General features: G+C 36.3%; 1 protein-coding gene across 6 annotated transcripts in view; it reads right to left on the bottom strand.

The window, feature by feature from the left end:
• The window catches only part of PPARGC1B (PPARG coactivator 1 beta), a 123,510-nt gene that overhangs the window by 56,254 nt on the left and 50,878 nt on the right, over window positions 1-16,378 (bottom strand). The gene's annotated exons all lie outside the window — the stretch shown is intronic.

Here is a 16,378-nt window from a genome sequence, read left to right on the forward strand (position 1 = left end):
CTTCAACTCCTTAAAACAAATGTATCCTTTCCTGGGACTGTAAAGCAACTGTAGAGGTCAGTCACACAATTCTGGAAAAGAATACACCTGCTTTAATTAGCTGCAAACTCATGCTATATTTGTGCTCCCTCATGCTCTGAAGCATCTTCTCAACTTCAAATGTACATGTGTATGTCTATGCATAGGTAAATTGTATATCATTTCTAAAAATGTCATGAAATAAATTTGGTTTTCTAGGCACCTAATTTAAAAAACCTCATGATTGGCAGTTTCAGATTTGTAAATATAAAAGGGTAGTCCCTCCAATTGAAGAAATATAATATATTCAATGGAATGCATCATACATGTCTAGCTTTATTTTCTAACTAAATACTAAATCAGACATTTTTTTGTCAATATACATTTTAGATGTATTGGATAATGATGATAATGATGATGACATGATGGCAATATTAATGTATTAAATTGTAGGCCACCTGATTTTGGGCAGATCATAACAATCAAATAAATTATAATGAAATAAATAAAATATGAAAGATGACAAGTGCCACAGACAAAATGGAAGGAAGTGAGGAGAATAAATTATCATCACCAATGTTCTTTGTATTTTTATGAATTACAGTTTACTTATCCCATAAAATAATAAAATATTCTTTAAAAGATGATGCAAAATTGCAAATAAAGTAAATAAAGACAGAAAATCCACCAGGTTACAGCAGCTGAAGATAAGTATGAAACAAAAACATCACTAAAATAGCAACAATCATTAAATTGTTTTTAAAGAAAAAAATACGTTGTAGCTGAAATAAATTCACTTGGCTAACTGAGGTGCTTTGTCTCAGTGCCAAATACTACAGTGGTGTCATTTGAAGGACAATAATCTTGGCAACCTACCTCTTTTCTTTTCCTTTTTTTTTTTTGAACAACCTGCCTGCAATTCTATGCTAATCTGCTGCCCCTGAGTTTCACCATTGGTGCTGCAATAAGATTCAAGTGCCAGTCTTGTTTCTGGAGCTATAGCAGAGGGGAATTTTTCTCTTTCACCTCAAGCAACAAAACTGTATTGGACTGATTCTGTCGTTGACACCAAATGCCTTCTCTAACTATGGGAAGGCATTCTCCAAAGTGAAATGAAAAGGCACTGCTCCTAATAGAAGCTTCCAAATTTTGCTTGACAATGTCGCCTCAGGACTGAGTGTCCTAAATTGCATTTCCGAGACAGAAATAATGCAGTTCAATGACTCACCACATGGGGCAGCTCTACACAAATCCAACCACTCCTAATTGAAGCTTCGGCATCGCCTGAGAAGTCAAATCTCTTAAATCTTTGCACAATAGTTAGAACAATCATTGCTCAGTGTCTGCAGATCTAACATATAATAAGAAAAAATTATCCCTGTAAATGTACTCCAGATGCCTGAAGCTAACTTTAAAAAACTTGGCAGAAATTCCCAAGTCTTTCAGAATTGAGTAATTCTTTTCACACACAGTAACTCAAATAGAAGCATCCTTAGTTATGATAGAAATGTTAAGCAAGTCTAGGACAGAAAAGGAAAAAAAATCATCCTAGTAATCCCAAAGGACAATTAAGGTGACTGCAAAGTTCAAACATCGTTAAGAATGGACAAGAAAGCTATTAGTATCCTCTGTCTTCCGCATTAACAGTAACTTAGACAGGCGTCAAAGCACTTTTGTATGCATATAATGTCAAGTATCCTTGCAATCAATGATGAAGGCAGCTACTATAGCTGAGACTCAGTAATACAGGTAAATGTCTTGAAATATCTACATTGCCAAGCAACACATTGTTATAATGGCAAGGATTCCTAACAAATTAAAACAGCCAACATCTAAGGCAGCCTGACAGTGTTTTTCTTCTAGTATATTAACCTTTGTCTCTACAAAAAAAGCCCCTTCCCCCCTTCCATTACATGGATGGAAGAAGGCAGAAAATTAAGGGTAAAGGGGGCAAAGATTGATCTGGTACATATTGAGAGTCTAACATTCTTTTTGTATTACAGAAGTAGTTGACACCAGTTTCTTATCAGATCAACAGGCTACAGTTTGCTGCTCCACTGAGTCCAATACAACCCTTTTACAGCATCTGTGGACTCTCCCCTAACCTGGCTTTAATTAAGTTCACTTTTAGAGCTAATTCAATGTTGGTCACTGAGGCAAATAATTTATTGAGTTGAATGTGCAGCTTCCAACTGTGAAGTATGCTTTTGAAAATGACACCCCCCTCCCACCATGAAAATTACCTTCATATCAAACTTACTATTCCAGGAAAAAAGCTTCTAATTCTAATTATTTCTTTAATGGGCAGGTGCATTTAAAGAAGGGCATATTATTTTTTAATGTGGACAATTCAAACTCAGCAACTCAATATATCCAAGATAGCTAGTGCAATCTGGATCCCCTCAGCAAAAAAACAAAATGCCTTATAATATATGCCTTCTGTCCATTAATGGCAAACATTTGAAAACAAAATGGTTTCCAAATTAATTTCTCTTAATACAACACAAGAGCACCGAAAACCCCACATACTTTATGAATCTTATTCTCAATGTTATCATACATTGAATAAGCTAACAAATGAAATGAACATAAGCTATCACAATAGAAACCTGTCATTCTTGGGTATCATATGTGAACAACTACCATTGTGGCAGCCAAGAACTGCAGAATATATTACTCTTAATTCCAAATTACAAAGTCCAAAAAAATATTTTAAAAAACTCTTCTGGTTTCATTGCATCTATTCTTCTCAGAAAATACTCTGCCACTTACTTGAAAACATTAGACAATATGGAGAGTAGAGCAAGTTTTCATCCATGGAATCATTGTTGTTATTATTATTAAAAGTTTATATTAAAAGTTTATTATAAATTTGTAATGGGGATACCAGTACAACAATTATCAATGGATTATAATGATTATTGTTTATTTTAATCCATACACTATTTTAAAAGAGAATTTCCCTAACCATAAGGGAACAGTTTATTTACACATTGTGAATAATGGACTAGACCTTACAATAATCATGTTAATGTCTCTCAAGAGAACATTTATATATTTGCAAAGCACACATTTGTGTGAGTCACTTAATTTTAGTCTCAGCACTAATGAAAAAACTATAATTGTTCTTAATATCATATCTGTAGAGAAATATTGAAGTAATCCAAATTCTAATGCTCTACTTTACTCACTAGAGTATAGGAAGATTCTGGTGCTAGCTATATCTATTCGTAATAGGCCTAAGAGTCCATACATTAAAATTGCACAGGCCTCTATATTCTAGAACTGAATATTTTGTAGGTCAAATAAATTTCTCCAAAATACATACGATTTCCCAATCTTTTCATTAATATTTACTCTATTTTTTCTCATCTTCTTTTATTCATGTAGATTTTCTTACTCTTTTAAAACATATTTCAGTGAAATTGTCCACTAATTTCTGTTGTGAGGAGGAGGGTGTCAGAACAAATCTCTCTATTAAATTTCTGGTAATTTTGGGTTTCCCCCCAACTGAAATACATTTAAGAATCCCCATCTTAAATATACTCTAATAAATTACTCTAATAATGTTATTCCTATGTAATAACAGAACTATGATTATCCGTGGGACTCATTGTAGCACACGAGATACTGAACATTGAAATTGTCAAATGGATATGAGCCACCTAATTTTTGAAATGTCTCATCAATCTTTGGGAGAAATGGTAAAACTCTTTAACTTCATTGGCCAACAAAATTGTACTTCAAAACATTTTAGCAAGAAAAACATAATATATATGAAATATAATATAATTTTGCTCCTGTTGGACTTTTAGGCTCTAGTATTCAGATGGTAATGGTTTTCCTGTGGTACAAATAATGTTAATGTAGATTGTAAGAATCATTATATTAGATGTGCCCATATTGAGAAACATGGAGCAAGATAACCCAGTCTGTACCGCAAAAATGAGCACAAGAAGTGCCTTTAAACTGGAAAGAAAACAAGTAGAACGTAAACGCCGGGAGGTTTAAGCTGTAACATGGAGAATGTAAAATGCAATCAAAAGAGCAATTGGCTTGGCAGAAAGGATTAGTTAAGAGAAGATTTATTGTAGATAACAAAACATTTGGAATTGGAGAAGAAGTTGACAGAATTTGAAGGTGAACTACTGTATATATAAGTAACTAACATGTAATTTTATTATTTATATGCTAACCATCTTCTCATGAAGCGACTATAAGCGGTTTACAGCATTCCCCCCCCCCCTATTTTCTTTGTTAGTTATTCAACCATTCTTTCTTAATTTCCTGTTTCCTTTTGCATATTTGAATTGCTTTTATCTGGTTAAACATTCCTCCAATAAGATTATATTTTTAAAAATGAACTGTAGGTAGATGTTATTATTGACAGGTCTGTAACTTCTAAGCATCATATCTTTAATATGGTATTTATATCTATTTCCAATTCAAACATGAAACACTGCACAATCCTACTTCTATACTGCTATCAAGGAATTCATAGTTCTCTTCCTTCAATTACTTAACATGCTACAACCTATTTTATCCATCCCAGTGGAAATCTCTGCAGATTTTTTTACATGACCAAACACATTTTCCATCATGGCACTTATTATTTCAACTCAGTTATTGCAAGATTTAGGGAAACATGCCCAGGAGCAAGCACAGAGAAGGCATTATTCCCTGTAGGCCAAATTTTTTTTCTATTCTTTCCCCATCAATGTACGATGTGTAAGATACATAAACCAATGCCTTTAAAAGAATATGTGTTAACTGTATTCTTCTGATACTCTCTCCACAATATACTGTTTGAATTACAAAGCACTGACATCCCATAAAGATATAACCATCCTCTGAAAGTGGATACGAAAAAAACCCCTAAATTTTATGATAAATTATACATTGCTTTAGAGATTTAGTTACATATCAAGGCTACAGAAAGAAATAAAGATGTTTTTAAAATCATAAAACCCTGGCTTGATATTCTTTAAGAACCAATATCTAGAAGAAGTTGGGGTGCTAAAAATAGGAATGTAAGAAATCTAAACTGGATTTAAGGAAACATTCATATAGTCTACCCTATTCCTCACAACCATTTGTCTTTACCACATTTATTGCCTTTCTTCATAGTATTTTGTGAGAAGATACACCATACAGAAGGTTAATCATTCACACCCCAGAATAAATATGAGAGGAATGTGAATTAAAACAGAACTGAATTACCACAGGCCTAAGGATAAAAATCCTGAAATAAATGAGATATGGTATGATCTGCAGGACGTGGTAAGATATAATTTAGCTCAAAAGTTGACAATTGTCTTTTAAATATCCGTTCTTGGTATTCTTGTTTTTGAATATTTGTACACTTTTTGAGCAGTTTTTTTTTACTTTTGAAGAAAAACAGAGATACACATACACACAGGCACTTGAACAGTTGTTAATAATTAAGAGACATCTCTGTTGATTAGAAGTATGTGACCTCCACATATCTACCACATATCCCTTGTAAACTATGATTTCCTTCCTTTTTTACTCATCATTTTGAAAGATGAGAACACAACCGTAAACAATAGGAGGAAGAAGTTTCTAATCGCTTTGAGAAAATATATATTGGGGAAAAGCTTTCCCCAATTGGTCTTAGTCATCATGTTTACATACAGGTAGTCCTCAATTTATGACTGATCACTTAACAACCACTTGAAATTTCAACTGGCTACAAAATTTTACTTATGACGTGCTCTGGAAGCAACAACTGCAGCACCACCCTCATGATCACATGACTACATTTTGGGTATTTGGCAATTGGCTCATGTTTATTATAGCTGCAGCATGCCGCACAGAGGTGGGTTGCTGCCGGTTCGGACTGGATCGGCCGAACCGGTAGTAGCGGTGGCGGGAGGCTACACCACCACCCCAGATGCTTCTGCGCATATGCAGGGGCGTACCTTAACCAGTAATAAAAATGGCAACCCCCCTCTGATGCCGCAGTCACATAATCATAATTGGATCATTTTTGTTGTTTCCTTGCAAAAAATAATGGCAAAAATGTCCATTGGATAAAACTGGTTTATACTCACAAACATGCAGTCTGTTTACAAAAATCATGGTGACTTGTTTATTGACTATGTAAGGTTTCTAAACTCAAGTGTCCCGGCATGTGTGTTGACTTAGAATCACAATGACTTACAATTGAAAGTCCATTCTCAATGTGATAATAAATCGAGGAATACCTGTATTATTTAATTTCAAATGCAATAATGTAATAATGTAATAATCTAATTACACTGTTTACAGAATTTTAAAAATTAAAAACTGAAGTTAAGAATAAAGCATTATTTACTATCAGGCCATTTGAGCCATGGTGGTGCAATGGTTAGAATGCAGTATTGCAGACTAACTTTGAATTCCGCTGCTAGGAGTTTGATCATGATTGGCTCAAGGTTGATTCAGTATTCCATCCTTTTGAGCGGTAAAATGAGAGCCAGATTGTTGGGGGCAATATCCTGACTCAGTAAACACTTACAGAGTGCTGTAAAATGCTAGTTTTAAGGTAAAGGTTCCCGTCACACATAGGTGCTAGTCATTCCGACTCTAGGGGGGCGGTGCGCATTCCGTTTCAAATCCGAAGAGCCAGTGCTGTCCAAAGCCATCTCCGTGTCATGTGGCCAGCATGACTAAACGTCAAAGGCTCATGGAACGCTGTTACCTTCCCACAAAGTTGTTCCTATTTTCTACTTTGCATTATTAAATGCTTTCGAACTGCTAAGTTGGCAGAAGCTGGGACAAGTAATGGGAGCTCACTCCGTTACATTGCACTAGGGATTCGAACCGCCAAACTGCAGACTTTTCAGTATTTATTGAAGTAGGATATAAGTCTATAATATACTAGTGCTATTGCTATTGTTATCTTAGGAATGTGCATGAAATATCCGTGATCAGGTTCTAAAAAAACTATAAGTGACTATTATTCACTTGTATTATGAAAGATAACATTATCAATTAGTAAAAAAATATTTCTCCTATGTACACAACAGTATTTCAGGACAAAGAACAGCAACATGATTATTTCTAGATATTTTTTAGAATGTGACCAGTTTAAATATGTGTAAACAAGGTATGCATACAAATAAACATATCCATTCATCTTGCCATCCAAAACTGTCTAGAGACAAAATTACTAATACAATAGATGTCTAAATAATATTCCCTACTAACTGGATTCGTGCTAAGATGTGTTTATTTTATTCTTAGGGAAACTAGATTCCTTGTAGTCATTAATGCCTTCTGGAAACTGATTACAGAGGAGAAATTTAATTTTTTCAGAAACTTCTACCTTCTGAGTTATGAAAAAATTAACACAAAAAAATATTTCCAGAATCCCTTGAGCTGGAGTGTAAAATTTAAGTGACAAGTAGCAGATGCTGGGCAATGCACTATAGGTATATTCATTAAAAAGTACCATGTACTACATTGCAGGGATAAAAGGGGAAAAGTTGTTCTGCTGTTTTCAGAAGCCGGAATCTTGTCTAGAAACCACTTTTGCATGGTCAAAATTTTCATAGTACAGAATATATTGCTTCTGTTCGCAAAACATATGTAACTAAAATGTGATTCGTATATAGGATTAAGATTAGGCTTAATGTTTTCTTTTACTACTAACTGTTTCTATTATTACTTTTTCTCCGTTCCTCCTCTTCCTTCTCCTCCCCCTCCTTCATTTGTTCAGGTTCTTCACACCACAAATACTTGAATGACTACATTTTTAACTGAAAAGGAATGCACATTTATGCATACATACATAGCAAACATTTCACATTAGTGTCAGAATCCACTGTTTAGAAGAGAACTAAGATACGAGAATTAGATTCTAGACTGGAGAAAATATTTGCTGAAACAGATTTATATGCTTGGCGAACATGGAAAATGTTGAGGAATCTATTTAATATGCTAGTTTCCTAAACTCCCTAGTAGCAGAAGAAACTGCTAGCAAGGTCAAGGCAGATGAAACTGTTTTAAACCAGAATGAAGATATGCCACAAGACCTGTTTTCACCCAATCACTTCTTACCCCCAAATACCAACTCCTGACTTCCTTGCCATTATTCATTGCTGTAGAAAGTTAGCACCCACCCGTCTCCTAGAAAAATGAAATATTCTAGGAAATATTAAAGGCAGAATATTGTATTTCCTTGGATGAGAAATGGAGAAACATGTTTTTAGGCAGGAAGCAGACTCACTCTTAATAGCCCCCACCATCCTCAATAGCCCACAACAGATGTCCGCATTTAGAGATAAAGAGATAGCTAGGTCTATTCATAGGCAAATGCCCTCACCCAAGATCCAACAAAGGTAGGATCTACCCATCTCACCACATGGCAACTAGGAAGATTACATCACCCAGCAAGGCTCAACCAAGCCTGGGATTCAGGACAGCCTTCAGAGTTGTCCCTGCATGGCCCCATGGGAGTCTGACAATCAATCAGAATACAATAGCAATAGCAATAGCAGTTAGACTTATATACCGCTTCATAGGGCTTTCCGGTCCTCTCTAAGCAGTTTACAGAGTCAGCATATCGCCCCCACAGTCTGGGTCCTCATTTCACCCACCTCGGAAGGATGGAAGGCTGAGTCAACCTTGAGCCGGTGAGATTTGAACCGCTGAACTGCAGATAACAGTCAGCTGAAGTGGCCTGCAGTACTGCACCCTAACCATTGCGCCACCCTCGGCTCTACAAGCTCTTCCCCTTTTTTCTTCACCCACATCTTCAGACATGTGGTCCTGTCCACCATTAAAACCACCTTTCCAAACAGCCACCATTGTTCCAGTGTCTTTCTCCCTATTTGGAACTGTACCCAGATGGACATTTCTTCCAACATTGCTGAAGAAGTCTCATAGAAAAACAGATTAACTGTTTTAAACATCTTTTCCTATTCACTTCAATTTTGATTTGTGCCTGTGCAAAGCTGTGGAGCATTCATCTGAAATTTTTGGTATGGTATTATACTATTGGCAGAAGCTGGATTATTGATACCGTACCTTTTTTGCAACATGACAGGATACAGCACATAGCTGAGCACCTGATAACTGCATATCAGCAGATTCTCAGACCTTGAAGTGTCTTTAAAGCTGCTGTACTAAGGATGTAAGGCAGGCACCTGAACAAGGTTGATTGAAGAAAAAGCTGATATTAAGTCATTTTCCTTACAAGGCAGCTAGCAAGCTGGGAACAGCAAACCTTATATGCAAGAAAATAGTGTCTCTGAATCAGAACAAAAGAGTTTGCATCTATGGCAAATATAATAGCATATATTTCCAAGTGTTTTTTGTTCACATACATGCTTCACAAACTAATTGCATGTGATTTGAATTTTACTCATCTAATATTTTTTCTTTACTTCAAAGTAACCAGGGGAGAAATGGAGCAGATAGTGATCTGGAAAATGTTTAAAGGGGGGACATTTAACTCTTTCTGTCATACTGCTTTAATCATCTTACACTGTTTCCATAAATTATGGCACATTCCTAATTTACATTAAAAGTAGTTTCTTCTTCCTCCATCTTGTATCTGTGTAATACCAATGTAGCTTCAGAAACTGCTACAGATATTCCCTATGGGGGGAAAAAAAACGACCTCACAATTTATTTATCGGGAAGTGCTTGTGGTGATTTTCTAGTTCCTAAAAACAAGAGTGGGCAATTAATTTTCCCAAGGAGCCACAGTGAAGCCTTGAACCAATAGGGTTGTGAAGATGTGCAGGCACAGATGAACAGACTTAAATTGGAAAAAAAATATTAGTCCCTTTCAAAATAAAAGCAATACAGTTGAATTGTGTGCCTGGCGCATTGACAAACACTTATTTCTATTCTAACTTCCATTGACCTCGCGTGGGCTGGATAAGGATATCCAAAGTGCTAATGTCACCCGGGGCCTGTAAAATGCCTAGGCCTGTCCTAAAGTAACCCTTCTATGAAATAATGTTCTTCTGTGGGACCGAGGAGCTATGCCTTCTCTACCATAACAACTGCACTATAGAACAGTCTCCTCCTTCAAGCTTCAGGTTGACCCAAAATTGTAGGCCTTTCATAAGGCTTTAATAACTTGGTTCTTTCCTCAGGTGTAGAACCAAGATATTAACAGAACCCAATCTGTGGTTTGGTCTGCTTGATTAAGGAGCTTTTAGCTGAGTTCTTTACTGTTTTTAACATGTTTTTGTTTTTTGTTTTTGTGTATGGGTTTCGTGTCTGTTGCCCAGAGTTGGGTGCAAGATGGTGACCATATAAATCTACATAATTAATTAATTACTATCCTGCCAAATTATTATTCTCAACCTTATCATGAGACAACCAAAAGTATTGCACATTTTGCCCCAATGTAAACAATACTGCATAACAGTGCTGATCATCTATTATACCACATAACTTCTTACTGTAACAGAAAAGATCTGTAAAGTATCTGTCCAGATTCCAAGTGTTTAAATTCCTAATAAGATATGTCAATAAAAACTCACAAGAATTTTACAGCAAGTTATATATTACGGTTCTGAATCACAACTCATTAGACTTCTTTATGGAATTAAATGACATTTCATAGAAGGAAAATAAACAAGGAAAATTTCCAAGAGGAGGCAACATGTAGCAATTGGCCACTGGACTTTCAACCCAGGATTCATGCCTCTCTTTGCTCTACTCACCCTTCACTCCATGAACTGGAGTATACCATGACTGCTATTCTCTTCTTATTATTTCCACATATTCCCATCAAAGATTGTCTGAAAGATATGGCAAGCTGTAATTACGATACCCTTGGACCTTTCCCATACCATTTGACATCAGACAGGTGCTAACCTAAATTCAATAGAGATTCACTAGAATAGCTCTAGGCCACGTTGACTCTCAGGCTGTTCTACAGTGTCCTTGGAAGTCAGAAACTCCATCAAAGTACAACTTTTTTTGGTTGATCCATAGATAGGTGAGGGTTAATCTGCATGATATAATGAATTGTTTTAAAGTTGCAAAAGTTCCTTAGTTTTAGAGGGAACTGACCCAAGTTTTGGCTTTTGCTAAGTATTCACTGCATTATTTTCACTGAAGAATATCTCCATGAAGATCGCACTATGTCTTCTGACAGACTCTGACCTTGAACATGCAATAAACTGACAATCCTTCCAAACTTTGGCAAAAGTAATACAAAATATGGAAATATAGAAAGACATATTACAAGCTTTTCTATACATTTCCATGGAAGTACATGAAGAATTTGCCAAACTCAATGATCCGTCAGTCAAAGTATTTCAAATTCTTAGATAGGCTTCTTCTCTGGTTCTACTTTCTTGAATACCAAACATTCAATGAGTGCATATATTGTGGGCCATGATGGAACTTTTGTAAAAGCTGCTTTGAACAGAAGAAAAGCAAGAAGGAAAAAAAAAATCCCAGCATTATTCTGTAGCAAATTCTACTAGCAGAACAGTGACCTTTTCTTAGTCTGAGCATCTAAATATAGGATCCAAATTATTAACATGCTTGCTACTGGACGTGGGACCCAAATGAAGCAAGATGCTTCGGTAAGAGTTCCACTGACACCAGTAATAATGCAAAATTAAGTATGCATAGATAAAAGCAAGCAGCTGGCCGGGGCATCTCAGACAATCTCATAAAGGGAAAAGGAAAAGAAGTTTGAAACTGACATAGAAAAGCCCTTAAGAGTTTAAATATGTATGAGCAATGATACACACAAGCCAAAATGAAAATTCTGAATGGATCCCCTACTAGGTGCCCTCAAATCTAACTGAAAGCAGAAAATAAGCTGCAGATATGATAAATATTGATGTTTTCTAAAGAGAAAAAAAATGGCTATAATAGGTTTTCGTACTTAAACAGCTTTGACAGCAAATCCTTTGAAAAATAACTTGATTTACTAGAAGACCTTAATACAAACAAATCAGCTGAGGACTATATAATTTCTATTAAACAAACGCATTAAATATGTTGTAATACAAAGAGGAAGCACAATTAAAATAGAACCTGTCTAAAGCTAAGCCAATCCTAAACACTAAGGCTTGAACCACATTGAATACTGTAGGCTTTATCCGAATAAGTTCTATTAAGTTCAGCTAGATGCATTGTATCTTATATCATAAATTACATATTGTATTTATTTTGTGGACTTTTATCATTATAGATAAGGAATAGCATATGGGATGAATAGATATCTTGTTGTAATAGTATAAGGGTGAAAATTTATTAAATGTATCGATAGTTGTAGTATGTATGTATGTATTGTATGTAGTGTGTATGTGTGTATGTATGTAGGTATGTATGTATATTATGTATATATATATATATATATAGATATATATATATATCTATAATTTCTTTTTTTATTATATACTTTCTCTTCTCTTTTTTTGCACCTTTTATCTTTTTACTATTCTTTCCTGTTTGAGTTTGTATTCATTTTTCTATGTAAACAAAATTCTCAATAAAAATTATATTAAAAAAAGAGAACAATGGCTATTATCGTTGATAGCAGTGTGGCTGTCCCTGAAAATCATCTGCTGGGAGAATAGTGGGCTTCCTTATACTGAAGGTTAGCCATCATGAGAACAGACTAATTGATTAGATAGGGCCAGGGGTTGTTCCAGCAGGACACTGCTTATGTATTTATGACACCATCACATGGCTAGTCAAGAGCCAAGATGAACAACTGAATGTTATCCGTATACTGATGATTCCTGACTCTCAATTGATAAATGATCTTTTCAGCAATTTCATGTAGACATTAAACAAGATGATCAAAGTACCAAAACCTGTAGCGCCCCACAAATCAGAGATTTTACATTCAACCTCTCACCAACATTGCCTGGAATGAGCTTCAGAAAGAAGAGGGAGGCCACTGTAACACAGTACCTCTTGCCCCAATTCCTTCAAGTGTGTCCAAAAGAATATAGTACTGATGGTATTGAAAGTTGCTGAGAGATTGGGAAATGCCAGGGTAGAGAAAAAGAGAGATAAAGCTGGTAAAGATATGCAAAAATTTTAGCATGCGATAATGACATTTCAGGCTTGCGAAAAAAGGAGTATGAGAAAAAGGAACAAGTTGACTCACCTTGGTTCAGTAGAGAATATAGGTAGTCCTCAGCTTATGTCCATTCATTCAGTAACCATTCTAAATTGCAGTGGGTCTGAAAAAATGGATGTACAACCAATCTCCAAATTCCAGCCATTGTAGATCCCCACAGTCATGATTGTAATCTGTGTGCTCACATGCCTGGCTCATGATATTGTAATCATGAGCCGGGCACTTGATACCATGGAGTTGCAATCATATGATCCTTGACAACTTCCCACAAGCAAAGTCAATGGGAAGCTGGCAAGGAAGATTGTAAGTTGCTCTGGTGTGTTGCTCCTGCCCACAGCACACACACATACACACCTCTGCCATGCTTATCCTTTGCCAGCCTCTCCCGGGTTTCCCCTAACTCATCTATGGTCTTCTTCATTCACATGTGGCCTGTGCTGGCTCTCTCAGAAAGCACAGCTATCTCCTTCAAGGCTATTGGAACCACCTCCTCCCTCAAGTTGCCCAACTATATGTCACCTCCCAAGTGGCCTTCACCAGCCCCAAGGAACAAAGATCTAATAATCAGATGGCTGGGTTACCACACCCAAACATCCTGCCCACTTTTACAGGAGTATCAGGATCAAACACTTCCAGGTAACCAAACAAACTCCTGCCTCACTGCCAGCCTAGGTACAGTCTAATGCTGAGGACTTTACTGAGCAGATGCCTAGAATATTTTTCACCCCTGGCTACAATTGCTACCAGCACTTAGTAGCCCTAAGACCTTAGTAAAAGGAGTAACCAAGCAGAAATAATACACATACATACTCATGGACAACATATAACATTCACTCACTTTTCATTTACTTCTCCTCAAAAACCCAATCCCCCAATCCAGTCCAAATGGTTCAAGAATAAATGCAGACCATTGGATTATATGGATGTTTTTCTATATTTATTTATCCTAACCATCTCCTCTGCAATGTGCTGATTTCTCATGGACATATATTTTCATCTCATGGAGTTTCTGTCTAGGAACACCTAGACAGAGAGTTAGCTTGGTATAGTGGTTAAGGCACTAGGTAGAAACCAGGAGATTGAATTCTAGTCCTGCCTTAAGGCATGAAGCCAGCTGGGAGATCTTGCGAGTCACTCCTTCTCTTTCAGCCCTAAGAATGAGACAATAACAACCACTTCTGGGGAGAAAACTCACTAAGAAAACTGCAGACAGTTGCCAAGAGTCAACACTGATTTAAGGCACCCTCACACATATATACACACAAAACTACTAGACAGTTGCTTCTGGAATTTCTGTATACCAACAAGTTTATTTTATGCATGTTTCAGGGTGAGAAGATTGCTATGACTAGCCAACCAAACTCCTCTGGCATCCACTACAGCCCAGCTTGTTGTAAGATGTCACCACCAGCCACAGGAATCCCCCACTTCATACCCTGCTACAAAAGTCCTCACAAAGGCAACTCCCTTGAATGAAACATGAAGCTAACTCAGGAAATTGACACATTCACCCCAACTGTTAGCTCCAATAATCTACTAAATATTTGTTCTGAATATGTGACATCTAGGATTTTTGTTCATTATTCTGAGATGCAGAACTATCACAACAATGATAGCTAGTGACATCCATTTTACCAAGCGCTTATCTTTAGCTTGAAGTTTCCGTAATCAAGGCAGATACCTGAAAGGCTTGTGCCTACAGACTGTATTGCTTCATTGACCCAGATCTAAAGACAAGACATTTTCCAGATGAAACTACAGGTAGATGTCAGCACCTGAAATTCTTTGGTAACGGTCACAGTATATTATTGATGCCTAGCGTGTATTCTCTTCTACACAATACGAATGATCTGACAGGGCATTTGAAGATATCAAGGCATTGGATTAAATTGCAAACATTGTTACTACTAGTGTGCTTGTCTAATAAAGGAGAATGTCTATAGCTCCAGGGTTGACATGAAGGGTTTAGGGTTTCATTATCAGTGCTAGCACTGATGAAGTTACGTAGGTTGGGTAATGAAATGTCTGCAAGAAAACAAGCAAGCTCAAAAAGCACCAAGGATCCCTCATTGTATTATATCTAGAGGATTCATTACCCCAAGCCTCCTGGATCTTGGAACATCTATATCACTAGGCTAAAAATCATAGGCACTAGGTGGTATAGTGAGGCAGTGAGCCTGTTAAAAGACCAGCTACCCTACAGTTCAGTTTCCTTACATCTTATGCCATAGTATTTTAATTTTCCTATAAGACGAGTTTTTACACCTTTTTTTTACTTTTTCTCATCATCACAATAGGCAGGGGCAATGGATTATGAGCGTTTAATCCCTCAAAAAAAATGAAGACTGCTACATCATACTCCAAAATTTGCAGACTAAATTCTAAGTTTCAAGAGCACCATATAAGCTGCAGTACCATCTTATCAGAGTACTCAGTCAGTCGATCTCAAGAGGCAATGTAATAAAAGACAGGAGAAATAGAAAAGCCAACTGGAATTACAGAAGCTGACATGCCTGCTCAAAAGTCTAGAGTGTAGTCCAAAGAAGAACAATGTTTACTGACTATGAGAACCAGATTTTAATTTGCAGGCTTTTGCACAGCAAATTCTACTGCTAAAGAGACTCTACATTCTTCAGGATTTAAAAAAAAAACAGGACCAGGAAATACTACAAACAAAAATAACAAGTCAATCTTCAAATATATGTACATCTCTGGCTGGAATAAATATGAATTGCTGTGTGTGAAAGAGCGGGGGGGAAGGAGACCTTTTTAACTCCCTGATATGTATTCGCAAAATTGTGTTGTCTTTAGATTCTGGTTGAACTATACGCAAGAAAATAGCACCTGGCAACACAAAGTTTGACTCTGAGGTTATTTCAAATTTGTTGTTTGTTTAGCTTTTAAAAAAACTTACAAACACAATGAGTAAATTTAGTCTCTTGACAAGAATTTCAATGACAACCTATTCCAAGCAATGCAGTAAGGGACAGGAGTTTTTGTGTTTGAGAAAAAGAATGAAAGGACACATAATTGTGGTTATGAAAAAAGTTGATCTATACTTTCTGTCAGCTATTTTATACTACACATGTTACCCAATCTGAATTATGTAAAAGAACCAGGAACAAGTACAGCAACAGAGCATGAGAAACCTCATTATATAGCATTTAAAAAAAAACCTCAAACATTAGTCACACCAGGTTGTTCTACCTACAACAGCTTCAATAAAGTCTTACCATTATAATTACTAGAGTCATGAGACAAACAGGAAACCAAGAACACATA

Source organism: Thamnophis elegans, chromosome 2 (genome assembly GCF_009769535.1).
Source record: "Thamnophis elegans isolate rThaEle1 chromosome 2, rThaEle1.pri, whole genome shotgun sequence".
In the NCBI taxonomy this organism is placed as follows: Eukaryota; Metazoa; Chordata; class Lepidosauria; order Squamata; family Colubridae; genus Thamnophis; species Thamnophis elegans.